The sequence below is a fragment of the Halichoeres trimaculatus genome, unplaced genomic scaffold (genome assembly GCF_033239565.1).
Source record: "Halichoeres trimaculatus isolate MK-OKI-2021-1 unplaced genomic scaffold, fHalTri1.1 fHalTri1_scaffold_13, whole genome shotgun sequence".
Taxonomy (NCBI): Eukaryota; Metazoa; Chordata; class Actinopteri; order Labriformes; family Labridae; genus Halichoeres; species Halichoeres trimaculatus.
The window spans coordinates 13,432,976-13,460,400 of NW_027437191.1; the positions used below are offsets into that span (position 1 = coordinate 13,432,976).

At 40.5% G+C, this 27,425-nt stretch overlaps 1 long non-coding RNA gene across 2 annotated transcripts in view; it reads right to left on the reverse strand.

The window, feature by feature from the left end:
* Positions 1-3,066: 3,066 nt before the first annotated feature.
* The window catches only part of LOC141801621 (uncharacterized), a 120,132-nt gene continuing 95,773 nt past the window's right edge, over positions 3,067-27,425 (reverse strand). Inside the window, exons 6-7 of one of the 2 annotated variants that reach the window (XR_012599419.1) lie at positions 18,246-18,412; positions 3,067-6,359 (exon numbers count right to left, since the gene is read on the reverse strand). This is a non-coding gene — a long non-coding RNA (uncharacterized LOC141801621). Of the gene's footprint in view, positions 6,360-18,245; positions 18,413-25,845; positions 26,118-27,425 lie in introns of those variants that run through there. The other variant, XR_012599420.1, reaches the window with a different exon arrangement.

Sequence of the window (27,425 nt, forward strand, 5' to 3'; positions counted from 1 at the left end):
CCACGGTTGTAGAAAGGTGTCACACATGTTTAATCAACAGGTCACCTGCATGGAGGAGAGAGGCACTCCTGCTGCTCTGCACACAAACACTGTGAATGAGCTGCACTCTATCATGCTTTCAGCCATTCATTCAACTAAGCAGTTTTGAAAAAACTCAAATGAAACTCAATAAAAAACTTAACAGATTTGGTAGATTTTAAACAATGGTGATGCTAAAAGGAAGACTAAAGGAAAACGACCAACAAAAAGACATTATCATTCATTGTGTTGTCTTAGCAAGTCAATCAACATGAATTACAAGATGTTTTTTATTGCAATGCAGTCATTCACACTTCAAAATATGAGGTGTGTCTGCTTCCATCACTATTGCTCTGGTTGGTCTTCCTCAGACTCTGCATGACGAGTTTATTTTCTTCTTCTCCTGCCTCATTAAAATGCTGCTGCCAGTCTCTTCCAGCCCATGTGCTGGACATTTACCATGAGTATGTTTTGTGTTGGTCTCATAAACACAAAACACTAATTTCTCTCTGCTCAGGGCCTAAAGCAGAATAATTACTGGACACTTTCAAAGGAAAAGCCTCTTTTCCATAGAAACTTTCACCACTGCTTCCTGCTTTTCTCTCTCTGCCAGGCAGGAGTATCTCATTCTGATTTGTCCAGCCTCAGCGGACTGCTGTTGTTGTTCAATATTTCTGTCTCTGCTGTGGTGTTTTTGCTCTCATCCCCTGGCCTTCAGCATTAAAAGCAAAGTTTCTTCCTTAATTCAACAAAAAACAAAGGACAAAGAAGGACCTTGCTTTTTTTAAAGCCTCATAAAGGATTGTCTCTAGATTTGGTTAAAAAATCTCTGCCAAAAAAGGCTTTACAGACTTTTGACTAAATAAACTTAATTAAAATAATAAATAACAGAGCCAAGGCCATGGGCATGTTGTACCACTGACTGTATAAAATGTAAATGTTGTCTCCACCCCGCCACTCATCTGTTCCTAATGCAGAATAATAAAGCCAGCTGTTGGCAGGGGGCCATACTGGATATGATGTGGGCTTTGAGCCTTTCCAACAGCCATAGGGCGCTTGTCAGTCACATGAGCTGAGCTGTGCCTCTGATTGGACAAACTTGTGGTTCTGATATCTTTTTAACTACTGAGTTAGAAAAAAAATCCTCCCCCAGTATACAGTAGGCTATGGGATGGTAGCAAAATTAGCAACTCAGACCAAAGCTGTTTTTTGAACAAGCTAAAAAAAAGGCTTTTCAATGCCTTAAAAGTCTGTTGTTCTTTCTTTTTTTCATATATATCTGCAAAAGGTTCATTTACCTAAACTGGATGTTTTCCCTTGGCATGTATGCATACAGTCAGTGTAGGATGCCTTATTGACTTTCCTATCTGTGTCCTGTATCAAAACAACACTTAACTGATTCTATAAAAACTATCCAGGGCAGCACATTCACCAATGACAACAAACTGATTCTTCCAAACTGTCTACTGTTCATATCCAGATGAGACATCTCTGTCTGATAAAGAATCCCAGACAGCAGTCATCATCATCTTATAACCGCAAGGAAATGTTTGGTCAGCATCAACACTGCAGGACAATCTCCTCTGAGAGATAGAGGGGGAGGTTCTGGATGTTTTCTTTGTGATGCACATATTATAAGAATATCCCAGGGTTTCAGAGTCAGGTTTAAGACCTCAGCTGAAAAAGCATCAGGTATCTGATGAAACTCCTGCAGACCAATCACAAGAAGGAGCCACAAATTTGTGTGAAAGAAGTCAGAGAGTTGGGAGATCAGGTGTGATTAGCTGGCTTTAAGCACACACATAACTTTTTATAGTATTATTTTGATTCAGTTGAGGATTTGGTAAAAAAAAAAAAAAAAAAAAGGTATATTGATGATTTAGATAGTAATGGTTATAAACGGTGGTCAATAATTTAAATAATGATGCGTACTGGCAATGAATGGGAAACAATGATGTAGTCCAGTGTGACATCCTCCTCCTGATTTATTGTGCCCTACTGAACCTGAGCCTGAAGCACTCTGCATTACCTTTAGTTACTGATCAAAATCAACCCCTAAGTAGAGCCAAAATCCATCGTTCCTGTTTGCATCTCTCTTTTTCCCTCTGGGTGACAGCTGCCAGTCTGCTCTATTTCAGCACCATGGACAGCGCCACAGCTCCCTATTTTGAAATAGCTGGCCAACAGGAAGCTTGAAATGAGAGTATTTGGCCTAAGGCTGTTTCATCTGAGGTTTGAGATCTGAATTTGAAACCTGAGGATGTCCTTATGTGTTCACTGAGCCTCTACTGCTACTTCTTCTCATGCAGAGAGAAACAGAAAGCAGCAGGAAACAGGATGAAAAAGCTGAATGAAAAGTAATTAGAGCAGCTAAAATTTTTCATTTTTGTGTCCTTTTATGTTGTTCAAAATAAAAGTAGCATTAGAAAAGAAGAAAACAGCAAAGGAGGAAGATATGATTTAATTTAGTAAGATAGAGTGCAAAACCCATGAGGTATCCATGGAAACACCATCTTTTTTTACCCCTTACCCACCTTTATAATGCTCCTTTGGTAAATGTGTGATACTATTTTTTTCAGAGAGATATCTTAACTTTTGCATCGTTTTTTTTTTATTCTTTTTTTTTGTTGCTGCTAAGGAAATAAATGAGGCTAAAGGAGGCAAATTTACACCCTTACGTCTTAGAAAATAGAAAAATAGACTGATACAACAAGCAAATCCGCAGAGTCACCACACATCTTGGGAGATCCGCTAAAGCAACTAGTTTGTCACATTAGTTTTCATTCTGCAAGAGAGGAAGGCTGCCATACAATTGTTTGCAGTTCCTTTTGTGTGTGTGTGTGTGTTTATATATATATATATATAGTTTGGTACTCTAGTGTGTGTGTATATATATATATATATATATATATATATATATATATATATATATATATATATATATATATATATATATATATATATATATATATATATATATATATATATATATAAACACAGACAGAAAACAAGAGGAAACACAGACAGAGCCCAGAGACTATGAAAGTCGTGCACAGGAGGAGATGTGTGGGAATTTGAGAGCATGATGGGATGACACACATCTGTCCATCAGCTGTTGTCTTGTTAGCTGTCAGATTCAGGATCATCACACATTGTGACAGATGAAAGATTGTCTGCCCATGTGAGTCTTTGACAAACGCATAACAACCGAGTTGAGATAATATCCCAGGGCTGAGCACTTGCAATGCTCTACATGTGTGTTTTCATGTCTTTGCCAGCTGCTCTGCCTGTTCTTCAATACCATCCTGCTTTTGGCACTAACACACACTCACATATTCATAATGCTGCTCACAGCAGTCTTTCTCTTAAATTTCTCCATAAACAGAGAGCAAGTTTTATGGCATGAGAGCTGACAGAAGAATCTCCTTGCTAACCCTTTAATGGCACAAGCTCAAGTTCGTGTCATCTAAATTCAAAATCATTTTTGACACAGAGTTTTCTCTGATGCCTGCTGCTCCGAATAGTGCTTATAGCAACAAAATGACAAAAGATGAAACTTTTCAGAAAACATTTAGACAGAACTTTGCACTGAGAGTCCTTCAGAGACAAACAATTCAAACACGGTCATCCCATATCAAATATTGAGGCTCTAATTGTGGAGTATTAATGTGCACAAAAACGTATTTTGTGAAGCTTTAAGGATACAGTTTGACACTTTCATAAATTTGCTTATGTGCTTTCTATCATAGAGAAAGATGAGATGATCCTGACAACTGTTTGTTACATGTAATTCTATGTACAACCACTAATCTTATCTAAGCAACTTGACTGATATCAGGTACACAGCTGGCCTGTTTTGTTAATGAAAAAAACCCCACCCATTTAGATCTTTGATAAATAGATGGGTTTTTTATTAGCACAAACTAAACTGTTTAAATGACAGTCACTCCCTGTAGTCTTCACTGGTCTTCATCATCAGTACTCACTGCTGTGCTGTGCTGCATCTTTCATAAATGCACTTTGTGACCAGATTTGCTTGCAGACAAGATTCCAGCACAGAGAACACAGCTGTCAGTGTTTGACATCATGCTGGGTTGTTCATTTTGTGTTTTTCTGCCACTCTGGAGTTACAGTAGCTTGGTAAAAGAATTTCTTTTGTTGCTGCCTCTCTAACAGGACCCTGGTGGCACTGGCGTAGTATGTGGCTGGAGGTTTGTGAAGTGAAACACCACAGAGTTTGGCCAATAACAGCTTTCATGGTGGTAAAACCAAAGGGAGAAAAAGAACAGGAAAAAAAGGAAGGGAAAACCTCTGCAATTTCTGTTGACTTTTTCTTGGAATAAATCTAACACTCACATAGAAGCATGGTTTGTTTTATTAAAGTATAACAAAATGGATTCATGTTTCATCTTGATATGGAGACAAGATTGTGAATGAATGAGTGTGAGGAGAGTACCCTGTGTATAACATGCAAAGTGAACAGGAAGCCCCAAGATTCAACTCTGTACAGTTATCTGCTCCATGATGCTTTCCTAAAATGGCCATCAAGGACTCAAGAGAGGAATATTACGCTTTCCCATGTTTTAAACATGAACATAAAAAATCACCACCGAGAGACTACCTGTTGCAGCAGCTTTTTTCTTATCTTTTTGGTTATCCTTGCATTTGGAGCTTGTCATTACTTTTTCTGGCTCATTTATTAGCTACTGTCACCAAACTAGTTGAGTTTGCAGGAGTGTTACAACTTTTTTTTTCTTTTTTTTTGCTGTGTGTGTGTGTCTGGAGATCCAATGTTTATCCTTGGTTGCATTGTTTACACACACAAGTTTTGACCCATCAGCAGCCTGTAGCATGTAGATGCTAACCCGTGCTGGGACTGGTGTTCTCTGTGAGCTGAGGAGAGCGAGGCGAGGAGAACGTGCTGGTGCTGCAGCTAGAGCTAAGAAGAGACAACATCGATCGGTTCTTCTATCTATCATTATGTGAAATGTAAGATCTATCTCCAATAAGCTGGATGAGCTAGCCATGCTAACCCAGCATAGAAGATAATACCAGAGGGCAGAGTAGCATCATGCCATTCACAGACATGGCTAATAGAGCAAACACTGGACACAAACACCACACTAGATGGATTTTACCTGCAGTGCGCAAACAGGATGGTGGTCACCATAAACTTTCTTGTATTGCTGCGGTGACTCTGAAATTCCTTTTGGGATAAGTAAATTACGATCGCTTCTATTCTAAACGTGCAGAATTTTTAAACAGCGTAAATATTCATATGTTATATAAATTCCAATTTTTAAACTGTTAAAAATAGCCTGCCCTAAAAATTACAAGATTGTCATGAGGTCTTTACAAAAGTTACTGGTAAAATGAACTCATCTCATAAGGATCTCTTAACTCGTTCCCAACCTATTGAAAGGGCAGACCTCAAACACCAAGACCTGCCCATAGGTCTCTAGACAGACCTCCAGAGAGCTGGCCAATCAAAAGTAAGGGGTTTATGGAGCAGGTAGCCGTAAAGAGATAGCAACAAAGCTCAAAGCAAAGCATTTCAGACAGAGGCTGATAGGGTTTTCTTACACAAGTGTAAGAAAAGTATGGATTTTTTTGTCTTCTTTTCAGAGCTGTAAAACTACTACAGGGGTACCAGAGGGACAGTATAACCCCTCTTTAAACAGGTGAAATCAAGCAGAAGGGTTTGAGTGGAAATACTTGTTAAAGCTGTGGCTCTAGGCAATGTCAAAACAACCCCTAATGTTCTCTTGAGAAACAGCAGAATATCGCTGACCAAAGACTTAAGGTAATGCACATACTAAAGCAGAGGTTAGACTGATGATGAGGTAAGCTTTTCCAGGGTGAGTGTTCCATTACTGAAAAAAAAAATATATATATATATACATTATTTTTCAAGACTGGATGAAGTTAAATTTAGCTGATGAGCCAGTAATTATCTTTTGATGGACAATGTATAGTAATGAGGAAAGAGGAACAATACATCTGTGAAGAGCAAACCACAGCATGGTATGCGCTGGTTTGCACAGTAAACAACAGTCATGTTATACGGCAAAAAGAGTCCTTTGAAGATGTCACATCTCTGTGATGTGCCAAAGAAGAAAGAGATGTCCACGTGATACTGCTGAAATCTTCAAATGTGGTTGCTGACACATGGCTGACCTATCATAGGTGATTCAGTGAAGCTACAGGTGTTGATCTGTGGTATGTAGAGGACACCTGCTGAGCAGCCGGTCTCATTCACTGCTCACACTGTAGCTGCTGCCGAGGGGACCAGCTTAGGAAGAGGAGCATTCATCTACTGTCGATTGTTGATTGTGTCGTACCTAAAGAGGAGAAAAGGGCATTTTTAGACAGGATGTTTTTCTTTAATTGAGCAAAAGTCTCAAGAGACAAAAGGAAATGGTTGGTTGATTTTTATGAGTTATGACCTATCTTTCATTAAAAAAATTCACAATCAAGATTCTCAGATTTACCTTTTAATCCCAGATGACCCATGAATTGCTGAACACCTAGTAGTTGGTCACTTTCTGCCACACACAACACACCAGTATACAGAAACAATGTAAATTCAAATACTCCGCAGTGCTGAATTAATAGTGAAATACTGGAATTGGCTGCAGGGCTGACAGATGTAATTAGTATAAAGCTTTTACCACCAGAGAAGAGAAAAAAGACCAAACATTACGCACAATGACAGCAATTAAAGCAATTACACAGAGCAACATGTTTGGAGCGACAACACATTGGTCTGAGAGAGCTGTGTGTCAGTACCTCTCTCCCTGAACTGTCTCTGGCAGACTCAGCCAACCCTTACCCCAAATCAACATGGCTGGATGAAAGTCTTCAACGCAACAAGACACTGACTTATGGAAGTGTGCTTCCATCAGAAGCTATGAGTCCTTCTTGTATCTATATGGATTTCCTAATTTACCATTTGTGCTTGATGTGTTTGTGTGTGTCTCTTTATTTATTCTATTCTAAGTGGCAGCTGATTTTTGAAAAAAAAAAACAAAAAAAAAAAACTGATCGAAATAATAAAGTAAAGAGTAAGAAAGAAAGGGCTGTGGTAAACAGAATATGTTTCCTGCCAAGCATTTAACAGCAGGCAAGCAAAGTTAGTTGTTGATTACATTTAGAACTCCTGCACTGAAAAAATGAAAACTTAGAATCTTGGTAAGGCATGCATTTTGTGGCATTTCCACTGAGTAATTCCAGAACAGGTCCCCAAATTACCAAGACAAACCGTCCCACTTTTTGAGACCCTTCTGTTGGGGTGCCAGACACACTGATCTGACCCCAGATGGTGAAGCTACCGTACCACAGTCCGTTCATTGGTTGAAAAAATTGTCACTTGCTGTGTAACAGCAGCTGCAGGATTTTTCCTCGTGGCAAACAGCCCTCTCTGAAACAAAGCTTGATTGTACCTACACTGAGTCGCCCTCAAGGGGTGACATCCGCTTAGTAAAAATGAAACCTATGTGGAAGTGCTAAATGTTGCTGTTCAACGAGAATCCTCTTGAGGCTGGCGAGAGAAAGACCAGAAGTCACGTACACACCCAGCCATAAAAACTGACTTTTTCACTGATTTCACTATTGGCACACACTGTACGGTTAGTTTTTTTGTTTTTTTACTCAATGGTTTAGAAGTTATGAGGATCATTTGATTTTCCAATCAGAGGCACAGCTTAGGTCACATGACCGACGAGCATCCTGTAGCTGTTTAAAATGAAACCCACAACCGGCTTCATAAAGAATGTGGCTGTGTCCACGGATTGGCTTCATTTGAAGTGTCAGCAGCAACAGCAAGGTACAGCAACAGACAGGTTACGTCGCAGAGGCTACGTCCATGTTTTATACAGTCTATGGTCGCACTGCTATTGCGTGACTGAAGTGGCTATCAGCATTCTGGCTTACACACGGCTGGCTGTGGACACCTCAAGCAGGATCAGGCTTAGCCTATTCAACCTGTACCAGACTGTACTGATCCAAACCAGGCTACTTGGTGGAAACAGGGCTAATGTCCTGTTTGGTTGCACCATGTCATAATAGCAATGGACCTATTACTGTGACAGCTTAAGTTTTGGTTCAGTTTGTGAAACATAATTGGAAAAGACTTTGGCCTAGCAGCCTGTGCCTGTGAATCTGAGTTAATAGGGCATTAAAACTATCGCCTCTCACAAGTCTGATGTTTTGTTTTGTTTTAATGCATTTGTAGATCAGGTGTAGACAATCAGCCCAGGGACCTGAGGGGAGTGTGAATGATGAGCAAAACGTTCCACATACCTCCCTCTTTCACACAGAATCTATCTATGAACATCTGATAAACCATGACAAATAGCCTGCTGGTTCCTGAGTTACTGACACAATTCTGTTTCCTCTCAAACACAGCATACAGACAGTGAATAACAGAAAGTGGAGAGTTTGAAGTAAGAAAGAAAAAACAAGGCCTCAGTCTGATAAAAAACCTGCTCTAACTGAATACACCTCAACACTGACAAAAAGAGCCACTGTAAGGATGGAGAGCTGAATCATTCTGAAGTTACAACAATATTAGATTAGCGTCAAAAAAGTTCCCCCTTATAGTATTCCTCTGGGTGTTACAGCCCAACAGTTGAAAAGTTTGTAGATGATGCAAATGCAAGAAAGACTCAGTGAAACCTGGAGGCTGTCCATTCAGGTAAGTAACTACACTTGGAGCCCAGTGTTTCACTGAACAACAGCAATGCAACATTTACAAGCTGAGTGGGAGTGCACTGGATGGCAACAAAAGCTGGCCTGAAAAAAGCACACATTGTTTTCATCACCTGCAGAGAGGAGCTGGTGCTTTAGAGCTGTGGGTCAGGCTTCAAATTACATATTGGAATCAATCCCTGCAACCGCCTAGCTATTTATATCCCACACATGAAGCTGCCTGAAGAAGAGAAATTTTGTGAAACAAAGTCTATGTGTCTATGTGATTAAAGTGGATAATGATATTTTAGTACTTAATTTGACTCTGGAGTTACATGGAAAGTAAACATCCTTTTTGGGGGAAAACAGAAGGAGGAGAAGTGACAGTCCAGTTGTGCTGTATCAGCTTTTTTTTTTTTTTACAATCTGAGGGGTCTATACTTCACCTCCACTATCAATCTGCTGTCTGCTGATTGATAGTATATAATAAAAGACACCAACATTACGCCTTCACACTGGTGATACATCTCTATTATCTCTTAGATACATGGGCACATTTGCACATGCTGTTTTCTGTTCCGTGTAAAACCCCACTGCATTATTTTAATCTACAAATGCAACTTTATGTTAAAAAAAAAACATGTTTATTCTCTTTCTCTACCACAATTTTGGCCATCTACATCAACTCAATGTCTTAATGTAATTTATCCTGATGTAATGCACTGTGGTGCTACTTAGTTTCCAAGAGACATGCACACTTCTAATTACGATCTTTCTGAATACACAGACTAACCGCAAATACATATGTACATTACACTGGAGGTTTCCGCTCTAATGGACTAATGCTGGAGATCCTTTGAAGATCTAGTCATTTTGGTGTATCAAGAAGTTTAAAAACTTAACTGACTGTTGACCAATGTTTCAGACATACAGAAGTTGAGGAAGTGTCCATAAATGGCAGCTTAACTTTAATTATCAGAGATAATACAATGAAATTGACTAATATTAACTCATTTAATTGCATTTTCTCTTTATGTGACCTGCAATTTCTAGTTTCCCCTCAGGTATTGATAAAGTATTTCTGATTCTGATTCTGTTCCTAAAGGTCTTTCTCCTGGGGCCACAAATCAACATCTGGTGGTAAAATCTTCTGAGCTCTACTTGTTAGAGGTGGGGTATTGCATTCAGAAATGCAGACATGTGGGGAATAGTATCCTATCACAATTTGAGATCAAAGATGCAGATCATACTTTCCACTAGTGGTACACTTTTCAAAAAATCATTTTTTTTAGTCATTAAGTGTGTTTTCATATATGTAAAAAGGTAGTGTCCTCCGGCATACTGGTTCCTCTTATTGACCTAGCTTTAACAACCCTGTGACCCTTTGGAGGTGGACTTCACAAAACTGATATAAAAGCAAAAGGGAGCGTTATTTCGTCTTGTTTCTATCCATTAAAAGAAAAAAAAAAAGGTCATAGTCAAACATACAGAAAAATGATGAACCCTTCATTTTCATTGCATTTTTTTCCTTGTTCATTGGTTTCTGGATGTTGCAATGCTTTGCAAGGTCTGCTTCTAAAGGTGTAGTTACACTGCATGAAGTGAACCATGCTGATGCCCACCTCTCCGAAGCGTGCCAAAGCAGAACAGTGAATTATGCCCAAGCATGGCCGGCTTGTGGTCAGACTGGCCAAACAAACTGGACATTAGGGTTGAAGCACGCCTAAGTACAGTGTGCCAGTGTGACCAAATCCTAAAAGTCAGTTTGTGCCCCATCACCAGAGGTCAATCTCACTCCTTCCATCTGAATAAAAAAAACAAGATACAAAGTACGATAAGGGAGAAAGTTGTGCATATAGGGGAGATATAGTGTGTTAAAATGTTTGTAGCTGTCTGACTCTGGTTAGGGGTTGGTGGAGGAAAAGGAGTATAGAAGATAGTACAGAAGCAGAAAGCAAAAAAGAGAAAAAAAAATGCCCAGTGGTTAAGGTATAAAACTGTCCAAGTGTCAGCTAATCATTAATCAGTGATGAAGAAGCACATAGAGCTTTTACTCCGAGTGGCCCACAGTCACTCTCTGCCTGTCTCAGGCTTAGCTGCTGTTTGCCAGTGCTCTGCCAGAACTGTCACATACATGCCTGTACATGCACTCTCAAACACTCTCAGCATCATGTAATACCCATGCCTCTGAGGCCTCAGTGCTCCATCAGAGGATAATAAAGAGAAGACACTTTTTTGTCTTACAAAGATCAAATATTCCCACCCACTCCAGCCCATCTAACCAACTGTGAGGAGGCAAGGACAGCAGTGGCACAGAAGGAGAAAAGAAAGGGGAGACGGACTTGCAGCCATCTTTGCTGTTCTCTGGTAAACGGGTGGAAAATGGAGGTTGGTAATGGCTGGTGTTGGGTTGGGAGCTTAACCGATGGGACAGCACAGCAGGGGACAGCGCTGTGAACTTGGTTAATCCTCAGCAGCAGGGATTAGCTCAGCATGTGGGAAGCAGCTCTGCAGGGGGCTCTGGGAGCCTGTTGTCCATGACCACAGTGTCATGCTACAGAGGCTACCAAGGTTGGCTGTCCCCATCACTAACCTTTAACCCTTACAAACCCAGTTCCAGGGTCTGTCAGACTCAGAGCACAGCTGCACACACAGAGTGAAAGACATTATGACAGTTCAGTATCACTGAAGCGATGGGAGGTAGAGGAGACTCAGGAGAAGGACTGAAAGGGCTTTCATTTGAGCTCATTAGTTCCACTGTGACTGACTGTTCAGAGCTCACAGGTCCACCTCAGGGCTGCTACATCAACACATAACCAGAAGGCTCAAAGCTGCCAAGTCCCTGGTTCCTGGCTTGCTCTTCTTCAATAATTTGGTGCCAGGGCAGAAATCCTGGGGCTAAAAATCTGTTTTTGTTGCAATCTTTATTTATTTTATTTTATTTTATTTCATTTATTAATTTGAATGTTGTCAGCATCACTTTGTAGGGAGTGTTCCAAGTGTTCAACTGTGAAAAAAGAAAGTGCCATTTTGCAGAAAGCTCAGATGAACAAGGAAGGACTTCTCAATTTGAGTGTCTGCTTATATCATGAGTGACAATGATGCATCTGTATAATGGGTTTATATTCCCGAGGTATTTGTTATAAAATGTGAGCTGTGAGTCAACCAAAAGGGGTTGACTCACCACAACTCAAAAACTAGCTGTAGCCTCTTAGGACATGGTCAAACTGGCAAACCGTACCGTGTTTAAGAACACTTCAATCCTAAAGCTCAGTTCGTTTGGCCAGTGTGACCGCAAGTGTGCTGTGCTTAAGCACGATTAACTTCTCTGCTTTGGCAGGCTTAAGAAAGGTGTGCTTCAGCGCTGTTCACTTCATGCACAGCGTGTATGACTGCCACGAGCGCATCTCTTGACAATCATTTTTAACAATAGCGGAGCTGTTAGAGGACTGTGTGGGACCAAAACAACTTAACATCAGCCAAAAAGTCTCTAAAGTTGTAGCAGTGCTCTCACTCTGATGAGACTGCGCTCTGTGTAAACAGACGTGTCATGATGACATAGGCAGGCCATGTGTGTGTGAGTAGTGTGCCTGCTGGCCGTACTCTCCAGTGAGAGAACGGCGCTGCTGGTGAGCAACCCTGCTTGAGTATGGCACAGTTTAAATGACTAGTGTGACCACGCCCTTAATGCCATGATGTGGGACTCTATCCCACAGCATTCCCACAACCTTGATATCAAGTATTTATGGACTCGTCTGTTCCAGGAGCAGCCTTTGAAAGTCTTTGAATATGCTGAGAGCAAGGTTTGATGCCAGAATCTGCAGACCACTGCATCTTTTTTCTCATGGTTGAGTTGATGGTATTCCCCACTTTGAGGTCTTGGAGGCATGATAATCAACCTTTTGAGTCAAAGATGGCTCATAATGCTCAAAATGTAAAAGTCGAATGGAAACGGAAAGAGATTGCACTGCATCAGAGTGAGGCTCATTATTTCACACAAGCTTGGAAATGTTTGTCGAAACGGTAAAAAGTAGATAAATAGAGATCAGGCATATGTGTGAAAAACTCAGACACCCAAATTACTGCCGCTACAGCATTTTACAGACTCAGGTACTAACTGAAAAACAGGAGGTAACTTAAGTTTGGAAAGCAATAAAAAAGCCAGAAAATCATCTTTGTAAACTCTTCTTCTCTCCTCCAGACTTGTTGGCCAAACAGCTCAGCATCCCTGATGAGAGAAGCTAGTTGCTGGACCCAGTGTCATGTTGCTAACAGTCCTCATACAATATTAACTTGCTATAGAGCTTTGAGGACTCACAAACCTGGTTATGGTGCCCTATAAATAAAACAAAACCATCTGTGATTGACACATCATCAGAACCCCATGAATCATTCAATATCTGCAATCATATCAGTTTGCCAGAGGCGGAGCGAGCAGGCAACTGATTAAAAGTTAAAAGCCATCAAACTCAAGAGCTCTTGTCCCTAGAAATCTGTCAGTCATAGCCGAGGAGAGCAGAAACAAATGAGCCTGCTCACTTCTCTGAGCACGAGTTTTGACCCCCAGCTGCTTCAAAAGAAAGGCTGCATCCGACTAGCTTTGACATGACTCTGTTTGAAGACTTGTTTTGTCAGTCAGGAGCTTGAAAACCTCAGTGATATGGATGGAGAGATGGAGGAGTGATTAGAAAAAGGAAGAACTGCAAATTAGGAGTCTGGGTGCTAGAACATGAGAAACCCTGGCCGAGGATTGCTGATGTAAGCAGGCGTGCAAATAAACATGAGTGTGTAGACAGAGACATACAGATTTGAACATACACTAAACCCACATGGAACACATGTTTACACTGCATGAAATATTGTCCATGTAAACAATTTCTGCATGGATCACTCAAGAAGAGAGCAAACTATGGCTGTGGCAGCATTTCTGGCTGATCAACAGCTTTCAGATAGAATCAATGGCAGCCATCTGCATATCAAACAAGGCAGAAATTCACACACTGACTAATAATTTCTGAGTATCGGAAACTTACCATATCATAAACTGCTCTTGAGACCTGTGTAGCTTTTCCACTTTGTGTGGCAGTGACTAACAGAGGTTTAAGTAACAGCTTCTTTATCTCCTCTGGTCAGGGTTTAGTCCAGCTGTGGACTGGCTGCCTCCCTGCTGGAGTCTAGACTATCTTTAGAGTTTTGGTCCGACAATGATGTGCTGCAGCAGAGCCAGCTGAGTCTTATAGCTGAGACACTCCTGCCAAAGCTGATGGTTAACCTCAAAATAAAGGATCAGCAGGTAATGGAGCTCATTTTGCAAAGCAGCTGATACAATTGGGTGATCTGGATCATCTTCAACTAAATGGGTATTTGGTGATGTTTTCAAGAATAACTTAAAAAAAAACTTTAAAGGGAACTTCTCTTTGATGGTAAAGTTAAGGTTGAAAAAGTTCTTCTGAGTAGAAGAAAGTATGAGACAGCTGTCTGTAGGAGTAGGTGCAATTACAAGATTATGAAGGTTATATCATACATATCATTAAGTTACATAACTGCTAAGTGTTTCAGAGTGAACATATCATTACTTAGAAAAAAACACATCAGTCTGAAGGTTTCTGCAAAGAAAACACATCAGTCTGAAGGTTTCTGCAAAGAAAACACGTCAAATTATTGGATTTTTACACAAAGTCTGAGTCTAAGATGAAGTGTTATTTATCCATCAATCCAAGGTTTTCTTTTACTTTGTGTCTTATGACCAATAATTATATCATGTTCGACAAACAGCCGCAGTTATTCAAGCATTACCAGTATATTTCAAATAAATTATGAAGAACACACCACATTGGTTTTGCTTCACTTAATAAAAAAAAAACATTTTTAACTGGTAACTGAGGGTCTGCTGCCTCATGTCTTTGAGCAGGGGCAAGCTTAAAAAAAGGTTAATTTCTAATGCATTTCTATTGCAAACATAAATCAGGCTTTATTTACGTGATACCAAATGTTTTCAGCTTATGTACAACTCCTCTGTGCTTTACTGGTACAAGTTCAAATGATCTATTATTCTGCTCTACATTGGGATGAATTCACTTCTCACTGTCAGTACTTAACTGCAGATCAATGTACAATATATTAATAAAGTGTCTGCTAAAGACTGTGATAACTGAGCAGATATTTTGTGGGAAAGAGTTTGACTGTTTAAATAATACATTTTAGATGGAAATCTGAGCCAATGAATAATGGATGTGCATTCATTTTCAAGAAAAATAGACCCAGGCAGAATATAAACAGCATGAAAAGAAAAATCAAGTATAAAATCTCCAATCTGTGCCCTTTCTAAAAGCACATGATCTTCAATTAGTTTGGGTAGTCAGGTGAAAAAAACACTAGACTTTACAGCCTCTGACTCTGGCTCCACATAGATTTTTGTGAAAAAACACAAAATACAGTTTTGTGTTGACAAGCTCTTTGACTTTCCACAAAATGTGTCCAATCCACAAGAGCGACCTGTTAGCTATTAAAGGATCAGACTGCTGAACATGATCCTGACCTTGTTTTATAAACGGTTCGCTGCAGGCAGAGCACAGAGCATTTTCTTCCAGACTATCAGGAGTTTAACTTCTGCTTGCTGTGTGGGTTATTCTCCTGCACTTTTCACAGCTTTTCATTCAGTGTCATACAGAGCAGAGGAGACCTCAAAGGCTTCATCAGAGTGAGGATGTTTTACAACGCTGATGATTGAATCCAGTTTCTTTGGCCTCTGACGATTTTCACGATTGCACACAAAACACACATGAATGTACAAAGAGACAAAAATCCCCTGATGAAATACAGACTTCTTAAGAGCTGAAAAAATCCTGCAGCTCTCAAATGAAGCAGTTCAGCAGAGGAGGAAACATTCAATGTAACCACTATACACTGTAAATCCGGATAAGTTTAGTTTACTTGACAAATGCTTGTAAACCCACTGACTTAAAAAAAAAAACTAAGTAATGATAAAAGTTAATTTAACTTAACGGTCTCTAATTTCGTGGCGCAGCGCAGGGGGCGCAAGCCTGGCGCACCCCTGCACGCCGGGGGGAGTTGACGGCACACCAGGGGGAGGTGTCGGCATATTCATGTTGACGCAGTGACAATTTCGTGCCAATAACAGTGCAGAAAGTGTGCTGAAAGCTCGCCAGCTCCAACCTGGTCTATTCTCGGCGCAAAGCGGAGTGCACCCTCCGCAGCTGTAATTTGGTGACAGACGCACATGTGCACTCACGTCAACAAAGCCTCAGAGGCAGGTTTCCAGAGTGTCAGACATATTTTAATGCAATAAACAATCACAGCAATCACTATTTAATGTAATCGTCTGAACCAGCAAATACATTTATATCTATATTAAGTGTCCCGTCACATCTGATGTCAGATTAAAGCCGTTTGTCATAATGGAAAGTTAACCTGATGGCAGCTGGAAGTTTGATGCACATCTTACAATTAAACAATAAACAGCCTTAACATCTGATACTGAGTAAATATCTGGCTTCTCTCATTTCATTTAATTCAAAGAAAAGAGGGAGAGAAAAGACGAAATAAAATAAATGTGTGTCACTCAGGATTTACCCGTGATTTTCCCATATTTCTCTGTTTTAGTCTTTATTTTAACGTGATCTAAAAAGATGGAGTACATTAATGTAAGGAGGATGAGGCAGAGACACCGGGAGAGTATACAGTATATCACCAAAGGTTCTACTATTTGGCGATGACAGACCAGGAGTGCTGGTGGATCAAAAGTATTCTGAATGGATAAGCCAGCTGTGTAACTATCTCTTAATTTTGTTCTACTATTAATGACAAAGGAACAGATTACATCTGTCCCGGGAGCTGGCCCACACGGTGACGCGCTTCGTGTCCTCCTATGTGCCCCGCTGTCCATTCTCCTGCTGCAGGGACAGCGGCTCTGACCGTCTCCGCTATTGAGTCTTTTCAGACACTGTTTCCACGCGCTGGGGATCACTCAGACCAATCAAACGCTGCGCCTCGGCCGCAGCGCATTTAAAGGCGAGGAAAGGCACTCATTTGATTGGTGAAAACAGCGCTTGGCTGTGTTAAACCCACTCACGGCTTTTCTCCTCCCTCTCTGCCATTTGCACAGAGGGAGGCGTGGACGCACTCCTCTGCGCCACTATGCGCCTCTCTGCGCCTCTCTGCGCCTTAAGTGCGCCTCTCTTGGCACTGCAGGAAACTTGCAAAGTGCGCCGGTCATGCACTGTCCGCGTGGCGAAGGCCGGCCCAGGGCAGGTGCGCCTGCGCTTGCGCCTGGTCTACAAAATTAGGACAAGCAGTTGTGATTATGAATGTTATTATTATTAAGAAAAATCATTCCACTGGATGTCTTTAATCAAATAAACCTGATGCTTATTTGTTACAAATTAAAATATTAATTATGTTAAAGAAAATGTTGCATATCACTGTAAAACATAATAAGTTGACATTGCTCAAAGCTGAAAGATGTGATATCAATAACTTTGCCTTATGAATTGAAAAAATGTGAAAATAAAAACATTGAAGCAGAACAACTAAACTAAATAACATTGAGGGTCTCATTTCCACAGCATTCCCTCCTCACTCACGGTTACAAACGCCGTCACAACAAAAATCAACTCTAATTTCATTACTTTGATAACAGTGAGTGAGAGGGGAAGGCAGTAGATATGAGACCCTGCTATACATTGAAATATTGTTCTTCAAGGGGCACAGGTTGTCTGAGCCGCATGGCACTGACTAGTGGTCTGTGCTCCATGGCACGGGGTCTTGCACCTATTGACTTTTTGCACTGTGCTTAATGGTTAAAATAAGAAATGAAATTTTTTACTGGACTATCATGCTATTTAGGCCAATTTTGAAATTGTGAAATAATATATTTATTTATTTTCAACCAGACAGCCAGTCCACACCACGTAGAGCATAGACAGCTAGTCCATGCTGTGACGCACAGACCAACAGTCCACGTTATGTGGAGCACAGACAACCCAAAGATAAGTTTTAAGTCACCAGAAATTCACTGTACTTGACAGGAAACTGTGTCTGGTCTGAAGAGTTCCGGTTAAAAGGAGCTGGCTGAATTGGCCACAAAGGACGACCTTCACATGAAGTGTTGTCGATGTGACAATGCTGAAGTGAGTGGAGTCTGCACTGTCCCCCACTCTGCTCTCTAAAAGCCAATCCTCTCACTCACAAAAAGTAAGAGGTGCTGTGTCTGCTGAATGAGGACACTCAAAGCTGTGAGGACTGAATGCGCTCCAGTTCAGAGTCATTCTTCAGGAAATTTTTGAGCTGACAAAAAAAGTTCTGTTTAATCACTTTTACAAGATACTGCATGGCTACACGGTGTGACACGCCATCTGCTACATTTCTGCTCAGTGTGAATATGTATTTGCTGAAATTCATTTGTCAGCAACTTTTTGCTGAAGTACACACTGACAGGTTTGCTGAGGTCAGGTGTGTCACTGTTCAGTAGGTGTGTGTTGTTTGGAGACAGGCTGCTGTTGATGCTGTGTGATTCTCACCCCTCTGCGTGGTCCAGGTTCCCTGATACTCCCAGCCTACCAATGGTGTACAGCTTTCCACACCAGGCTGTTGTGTTTGCAGTGAGCCGCTGTCATCAGAGACGCCACACTTCAATTATCCAGCTAGAGCACCAAACATCAGCCACCATCACTCCGCTCACTGTTGCCTGAAAGATAAAAAAGTATGATGAAGAAAAACCTTCCAAGAAACTTTAAAATTGAGAACTGACGGGGAGTTGTTTGCTTCTGTACAACACCAGCAGTGGCTCGGTGACCCTGCAATGAGTCTGAGGAAGGTTACAGAGCTGAGCCTGTTGATCGACTGACCAGAACACCTCTGATTTCTCCTCCGGCTGTCTGACTCCCAGTGGACTCATGCAGACCTGTTCCAACACCCAAACACAAATTTACATTTATATGAAAGGAGGGAGAGGAACATGCAGGACAAATCCTGCTGCATTTCTACGCTGTGATGTCAAGGTCTGAGCAGCGAGCGGGATTCTGGCACAAATGGACCATGGAGGGAGAAATTCAGTCTGTCTCTGGAGAAACAACTTAAAGGTGTCTCATAGAGGGAGTCACAGAGAGCAGTGTGTCACTGTGGAAAGAAATAAACTGAACAACACTGCAGAGCCTGAAAAACCAGAGAGAGGGAAAAGTCAAGCTCTGGAAAATGTTCCAAAAAAGGTAAACAGAAAAGTCATTTTTTAAAGAACTCTTTGACAAGAAAGAAATTAAAGTTATCGTCAGAGTTGAGCATCAACTCCTTTCTGTGTAAGAGCTGAGAAACCTCTGAACACCACAGTCCTTTAAAAACTGTTTTGTGCTACTGTTTTTCCTGGGCTTTCTGGTGCAAAGTGAACAGTTTTATACACTGAATAAGGGCGCCTTTAAAGAAAAACACCTGAATCATCTAAGCATTCAGACAAGAACTTAGACAAGCAGCTATAGGTTACAAGTCTGCTGTTTTTAATTCAGAGAATCCTTGGCTTTCTCTGAGTCAATAAACTTGTCTTGAAATGCAAAAGAAATGAGAGAGGCAGAGTAGTTTCCTCTTTGTCAAAGGAAACCACTTATTACAAAAGACAGGTAGTGCTGTCATTTGTTTGGATACTGTACAGCTTTCTTGTCTTGTGTCCCAATGAATATAATACAAATATCAGCCCACACACTCACTCAGCCATACACTTACTGTGTCTCACACACTGTTTGAATAATAGGTTGATAGACGTCTGGAGACTATCAACTAGACACGCACCAATCGATCTGTGCCGATTACCTTAATTTTGGGGAATTGGTGATTGGCCCATCCTCACATATGAAAATGATCTTATATACCTCTGGGAAGGTCTGACAGCCGACTATTGTGGCTTTTTGCTCTGAGACCTGAAACTCAGGACATTTTATTGGTTGTTTAAGTTAAAAGAAAGATCTTATTGTTTCACAGGTATTGTACAATAGTTTTCGATAAAATAAGATTGGAACATTGAAGATATATGCTGTCACTTAAAAAATACAAATCAGTATTGGCCCAAATCAGTATCGGCAGGTCAGGCTTTTTAAAGATTGGTGATCTGTGATCGGCCAGGAAATTGTGATCGGTGCACCCCTATCAGCTGATGTGAGCATCATGAACAGTCGACATGTACATGAAGAACTCCTGTCTATAAGAGTTAAGACACTCGTCTGGAAAAGCTGAGGGGTTGTGCTTTTGTCTTTATATTTATTTTTAACTATTGTTGAAGTCCTTAAACGTTGTTTTATACGGGATCATTGGTGCCATGAAATAAATCATTATTATTACTATTATTATTTTTATTATTATTAGCAGTAGTAGAAGTATTAGAAGTACCATACTTTTTATCATTCTGCCTTTTAAAGCCACTAAGCTTGTACTTTCAGGCACTAACACCCAGGGAGCTACGAGATAAAGACACCAGTGATCCAAAACACACAAACAGGTTGGCAGGCTGCCATGTGTGTGCCTTCGGTCCTCCCAGTGTTCAGCAGCAGGCTCCTGAGCGGACAAGGAGACAAGCTGTCAGAAAGAAATGAGCTGTGTGTTTGTAAACAGCAGGCAGACAGACCAGAGAGGGGGTGGGCTTAACATGGGTCCACCTGCTAGGATTGATATATTTTCCACACAGACTTCAAATCATTCACTGTTCGCTGTTTTTCAAGAAGAGAGAAAAAGGTAAAAAGATTGAAAATATAAAGACTAAAACAGCTTTTGATCAGGCTGAACAAACACACAGAGCAGGCTGAGTGCACAGCCTGGAGGTGGCTGGCTGTCCTTTCTTGGTGAGACCTTTAAGTGAGTGTTTCTCTACACAGGGAAAAAAAAAAAACACAGCCACGTCCACAGGAAAAACTATGACAGTGTCATTTTGTGGATGAAGGTCTGGTACACAGCTAAATAAAAGCCTATCATAACATAATGTGGAGGGTGGTAGAAGTTGTGCCAGTGCTGCTTTTTCCAGAAACAAGTTAGAGGTCCGGTTTTAATTTGGAGCAATGCTAAAAGGATTAAAGATGAGTCCATTCTCATAATGCCCGTCGTCAGAGCTTTATGGCATCGCGCCCAGGACTGTGAGCCTCAAACTGCCTCAAGACCTCCAACAGACCTTGGGTGTACGACTATAAATGCAACTGCAGTTTTATAGGACGGTCACAGACACGGCAGCTGCTCTTTTTTAAAAAAAAAAAAAAAAAAAAAAAAAAGAAAGGAAGAAAAAAGCAGAAATGCATTTTGTCCTCCCTGCTACTAGCATCCTACCAAACCTTCACACACACATTAATTATATTGGCTTTTTTCTGCCTTTGTTCTTCTCCATGATTAGTTTGCTGCTATTTCTGAACATGCTTACGTGCTTACAGTCTATTTACCTGTACCACTTGTGTTTTCTAACCCTTTATTGTAACTGCTTTCTGAGCCCTCCATGATTAATGGTTCCTCTCTTTTCATCTCATTGTCTTTCATCCCATTAGCTGTGTCAGTTTGTGAAAGTGACTGCCTCATTTCACTTGGCAAAGTTCCTCTTTTTGTGCCTGAGCCAATTTTAGGTTTTGTTTTGTTTGCAATCAATGATGTTCTGCGGTGATGTTTTTCATTTTAAGTTTGCTTTCTTTGTTTCAACTAAGTCCAAACAACTAAGTGCACCGTCTTAAGCTTTCATACACAAAATCTTCTGTCAGCGAACTGACTCAAATCCCCAGTGTCCAATCAGACAACTTCAACCATCCCTCACGCTGCGTTAACGTGGGAGATTCTTTGTGCAGGTCTGTATTATTGCCTACAGCACACACAGTTTGTTCCCAGCACTTTCTGCTTGAACAAACATGCCAGAGGAACTCCACATCTGAATGGTTGTGCTGCTGTGCAGCTTTGACCCCTGAAGTCCTGAACACACTCACAAAATAACGAAACCCAGTACCGACCTGTCAGGACACAACAACAGTGCAGAGCCACCCTGCTGGCAGAGGAGTCACAGCACTGAATCAGAGGTTGTCTTGAGATATTTGGAGATAACTAGTTGAGGATGGCAGAACACCAAGTATTGACAGCTCTTCTCTTTCCTTTTTTATATTTTTTATCTTTTGGCAGAGTTTATACTCTTTTAAGTTTGTGAAGAAATTGCTCCTTCTACGAAGCTCAAGTTCCCAAAGTGGGCGTCACAACACTGATAGGGGGTTGAGACATGCTTTCTAAAATCAAAACTCTTTAAAGTTTCACATTACATCTATAGCTATAAAAAAATACACAAAAAACAGGGGTTAAATTATACACACACACACACACATATATATATATATATATATATATATATATATATATATATATATATATATATATATATATATATATATATATATATATTGTCCCTGTATCTCTGTGTGGAATCTAGAAATTTGGGATGTGCCGAAATTTTCTAAGAGGACCACGTGTAGGGGTGAGGCTGCAAAAATGATGCCATTCGTCTGGACAAAGTCGTGCAGACCTTGCAGACGCATCAAGTTTAAGCCAAGCTTAAGAACAGCATTCACACGTAGTGAGTTTTCTGAGTTCAGGTAGGGGAGAGCAGCGGAAATAGCATCATTCTCCTCCTCCTCTGCAGCTCAGGATGACAGTAGTCACCAGTAAAAAGGTCAAGTGGACAGAGCTATAATTCTGGGCAGCAGCCCAGCAGACTTTCAAACCAGAAGTTATGTAATGTTGATTTACTGTCTCCATGTTTCACTGGTGAGCTGCAGGAGTGTCAAAAAAGTCATACTCCAAAGTTTATCTCACCCTTTCACTTCTGTTTTCTTTCTTCTACCCCCAAATCATCCTGTCAGACCAAAGTAATAAAACAGAAAGACGACCTGCTAAATCACAAAAAATGTTTAAGACATGTCTGGCACCCTCTCCTGCATCCTCAACTTATCATTTTGAGAGCTGAAGTCACTTTAAAAGAAAAACTCCTGCCAAATACTTGCACAAAGCAAGCCACTCATCATTATATCAATAATTATGACATAAAAGAACAAAAAACAAATAAAAAAAAAAGAAAACATAATAATGCCTTTCCACACAGTGACACATTCCCTGCCACAATCAAAGACTATTTAAATTGGTGAGGAAAAAAAACCCTGCTGCATACTTAGACTCATCTCAGTTGCTTCTGATCCTGTGTGCACTTATGAGCACAGCTCTTGACTTTTCAGCCTTTAAACAAATGAATGCTCAGTAAGAGAAGATAAAATTAACAGGTTGAAAGGTGGCTGATAGGAAACTGAGCTGCTTTTGAAGGATTTCCTCCTACAGTGTATTTAAAGGCTAATATTGTTTTTTGTGTCTGCATGTCTGTGTTTGTATGAACCAATGTGATCTGATCTGAACCATTGACCGTATAAAACATGTACGTAGTCTCCCCGACATCAGCCGCCTGTTTCTGAAATGGAAAATGAAGCACATCGGCCATAGCGGCCATATTGGTAGTGGCAAGGCACACTGCATCATCTCAAATTCTTAGGCAGGAGGTTGCCACTTGAGCTGAACCCCCTGTGTCCCCTCATCAATGCAGCTCATTTGTCTGAGTGCTACTCCACTCAGCTGCTCCTCCATTCACAGTTTGCCCTAATTCTCTCTTTCCTCCTTTAAGCAGAACACAGACACATCTCATTTTTTGGTAATTAATTTCAGTTTTATCACAACTTAATGTTTCTATTTAAAGGGGCTGTGAGGAGTTTCAAAGTGATCTTGAAAAAGTCTCCCTTCTACATATATGCTCAATGGTAATCCACACTTTAAAAATGACGCTATCAGCACCAATATGTGTTACTTGTTATGTGTTTGTTACTTCTTTGCTTCTCGATCGGGTAGCAGAAGAAAGATAAACAGGAGAGTGATACAGCTCAAGCTAAAGGCTAAAAGGGCGAAACTGTATGTGATAATGTTCATTTCAACCCACATGCAGCAGTTATTCTGCAGGAGTCTGTTCCAACTTGAGAGTCTTTTAATAGCGAGCCAGCGCTGGCAGCGAACAACCAGGATTCACTCATTACGGACACGCCTCACAGCACCGGGCTGTCAGTAGCGCTACATATGAACAGCTGCTAACTTACTGTATGAACTGACAGTTTGCTTGTTGTCACATTAGCCTATGGCTACATCATAGCACTGAGCTGCTAGTAGTGCTACATATAGCCGGCTACTGATATACAGCACAAACTTACGTTTCTTTGTTGTTCTGTCTTAAACAACAGTGATATATAACTAGAGACAGCTCTTGTTAAAATCTTACTCTTTCTGCTCTTCCATAAGTTTTTAGCTCCTTCGGTCAGATGTTTTCATGACAAAAAACTTGACAGCTTATTACAGGCAAATAAAAGCATCAAGCTTATCAACAAGATGAAGGCTTTGGCTGCTAATGTAATAAAAATTTGCTCCAGGGGCCTAAGTAAGGGTAAGAAGAAGCATCAAATTACTCTGTTTTCCAGATTGACTGAACAAGGCAGTTTAACTTTGGTGACTCATATACCTACTGAGCTCAGGTAGTGCCTCATCTGCTTGCACAGTGAAAAAAAGAAAACAACAAAAAACATGGACACACATTTACAAAAAATAACTTAAGCAGAGTTAAAAACTAGATGGTAAGAGTGTAGATTCATTTCTCATCCTCTGAGCCATCAGGTAAAATGCATTGTGAAAATATTCATCCCATCACCATTTATGCATTTATGTAATTCTGTTGTACAACCACAAGCTGTAGAGAATCAATACTCTCCTGAGCCTGCATAATGAGGATGTAGGATGTGGAAGACACGTACAAACCAAACACTGAAAATGAACCCTGACAGAATCTGCTTATAGAAGTGCTGAGACCAAGGGAAAACTGCTGGATCGAGGATAAGTAATGAGATGATGCTGAGAGCGTATAAAGCCACAAATGTCTATCTCGAGAGACAAATGATTCATTGTAAATTCTAATCATGTGGATGCACTACAAAGGATGAAAGACAAATTACCCCAGTGTTTGTTTCCTTGAACATAAACTGGCTGGACAAACACTGGGCCAGTAAACTGATCTCTGTACAAAGTGCTATGCTAATATCTTTATCCCACCAAATTGAAAACAAATTGTGCTGAATGTGCAAAAGTATGATTAAATGGACTTTTATAGGGGTAGAAAAAGGCAACTCAAGCCCTGTTTCCACCAAGAAATTTAGTTCAGTTTGTCTCGGCATGACACGCATTTTGTGGCATTTCCACTGACTCATCCCGGGACAGATCCCAAAATAACTGAGATGAATGGTCCCACTTTTTGGAACCATTCTGCTGGGGTGCTAACACATCAATCTGACCGCAGAAGGTGAATCAACAATACAGCAACCTATAGTTGGTCGAAAGAATCGTACTTACTGTGCAACAGCAGCTGTTGTATTTCTCTACGTGGCACACAGTCTTCTCTGAAATGAAGTTTGATTGGTTTTGTAACAGTCACATGCCAGTCACAAAGAAGACAATTTGCGGGTGGCCGCTAATTATTTGCGGGGTACACTGTGTCGCGTTGCTATGGCATCATGCTATTATAAAGTATGGCTACTGGCATCTGGCTTACACGCCACCTACCAAGAAGGGGCACAGTCAGCTGTGAAAGTGCAAACAGGATCAGGCTTTACTGATCCAACTCCTACCAAAGTGTACTGGTCCAAATCAGACTGCTTGGTGGAAACAGGGCTTATATGACCTGAGGTGGAAATACAAAAGCAAAAATGCTCCTTGCAGGTAGCTCCTAACAGCTACAAATGATTCTTTGATTTTGAATTATTAAAAAACATGACTTGTAAATTACACACATGACTGTTATATGACAGTTAGGAGCTGTTGTTGAAATCCTAAGTTAAGATGTTTGTAACAGAGTTAAAAGTCTCATGAAAACAGCAATTAGGCTTATTTTCAGAAGTCATTTGTTTGGTTATTTTGAGAAAAATTCAAATATTAATTATACATCCAGCTGCTGACAGTTGGACGTACAAGTGACGTTTATTTCAACTTTTATTTTCAGTAGTTGTGAAGAAAATATTACAGAGCTCTAAGTCAATTCTTTTCAGTTGTGGGTGAAAATCAATACGATTCAGCAGCAAACCACGTCTGCTTTTGAAGACCTGACCTCTGTGTCACTGTGTTTCAGCTTGTAATGAAAAGTGAATGTGTTTCTGTGTGTGTACCAGCAGATAGCCTCGTTCAAGTCCTGAGTGTCTGCACCTTCCGCTGTGTGTGGGGCAGCATGCGATAACGCTTAGCCTGGTTGACCAGAACTGCCTGTGATGATTTGATCAGCTCCTCGTTATCCAGGGGAGATGTACCACTGTCAGCAGCTCCGAAAAACACTGACAAGAAAGACAGAAGAGGAAGAGATGGATAAAGAGATTAAAAAGGCTACAGAAAAGGAATGGTGCTTAACAACCTGAGTGAGATACAAAAAATTAAAAGAAAAAAAACTACAGCATATACAGGGAATGAAAACAATGTGGTAAGACACGTTTGAGAGCAGCATAGAACCAATAGCAAAGGCAGACTTGATCAAACATGAACTTTTACAAGAAAAAAAATAAACAGTTGTATTTATTTCCAAGCTCATTGTATTTCTCTTCAGTTGTGTTTTCAAGAGAAGACAGCTGTCATGTTCGATAAAAGCCTGAGCTGTCAAAAAGAGAGGAAACCTGATGGTAGAGGGACCATTAGATCAGTTTCTGTCAGTGTCAAGATCTCAAAGCTTCAGGTCAACACTATGCCTGTGTAAGATTTTGGTTTAAGACATGAGCAGGAGATAACAAGAAAAATGTTTTACAAGTAATGAAGATCACTCTTGTACATTTCTATGAAGACAAAAACAGGACCCAGGAAGAAAAAAAGGAAGAAAACAAATTGAAAACTAATGAGAAACCAAGTAAACAGAATACGTTTTTGAGTAAAATGGTCAACGAAACGTAAGCTGTACCTGGAGGACAAGTGACACAACAGGAATAAACGTGCTGAAAATTATGAAACATCAAGCAGTCTGACTACTCTTTGCAACAGCAGGTGGTCAGATTTCAATTTCATTTTCCTTTGTTTTATTTACATCCTGCATGCTAAAATAAATTCAGCCAGATATTGTGGAGTCTTCTACAGTCCTGATCAAGTTGGCTAAAAGCTCTGAGAGTTCCATGTTTTTAACATTACTTGTAGCATGAATAGTATCCACAAGAGTCTGAGTATATGTTCCACTTGAAGCTAGTCTGCCAACACTTTTGTTTCTAATGGGTGTGCTTCTCTCCACACACACAGAAACACACATAGACCAGTGCACAGGGGATGTGAATGGGCTGAATCAAGTGAGAGGCAGGGATAATGTGTCTTACAGGGAGCCTCTCAGATCTGTCAGAGGCAGCAGAGAAGCAGCTGGGAAGCCGCCATCCTCTTACAGAGATGATAAATGTCCACTGAGTGTTTCCTAGTGCGCTGCTGTCGGTGAGGACTAAGACCTGTCACCCTCTTACCGTGTGTTTGTGTTGAGTGGGTTATTGAATAAATGCCATACATGTGGGTATTTCTATGTTTTTCGCTCTGAACAAGCTGAAGTATGAATCTACTCATAAATGAAAATATTTAGCTATCTAGAGAATAAGGAAGGCAGCTCAGACACACACTCTCAA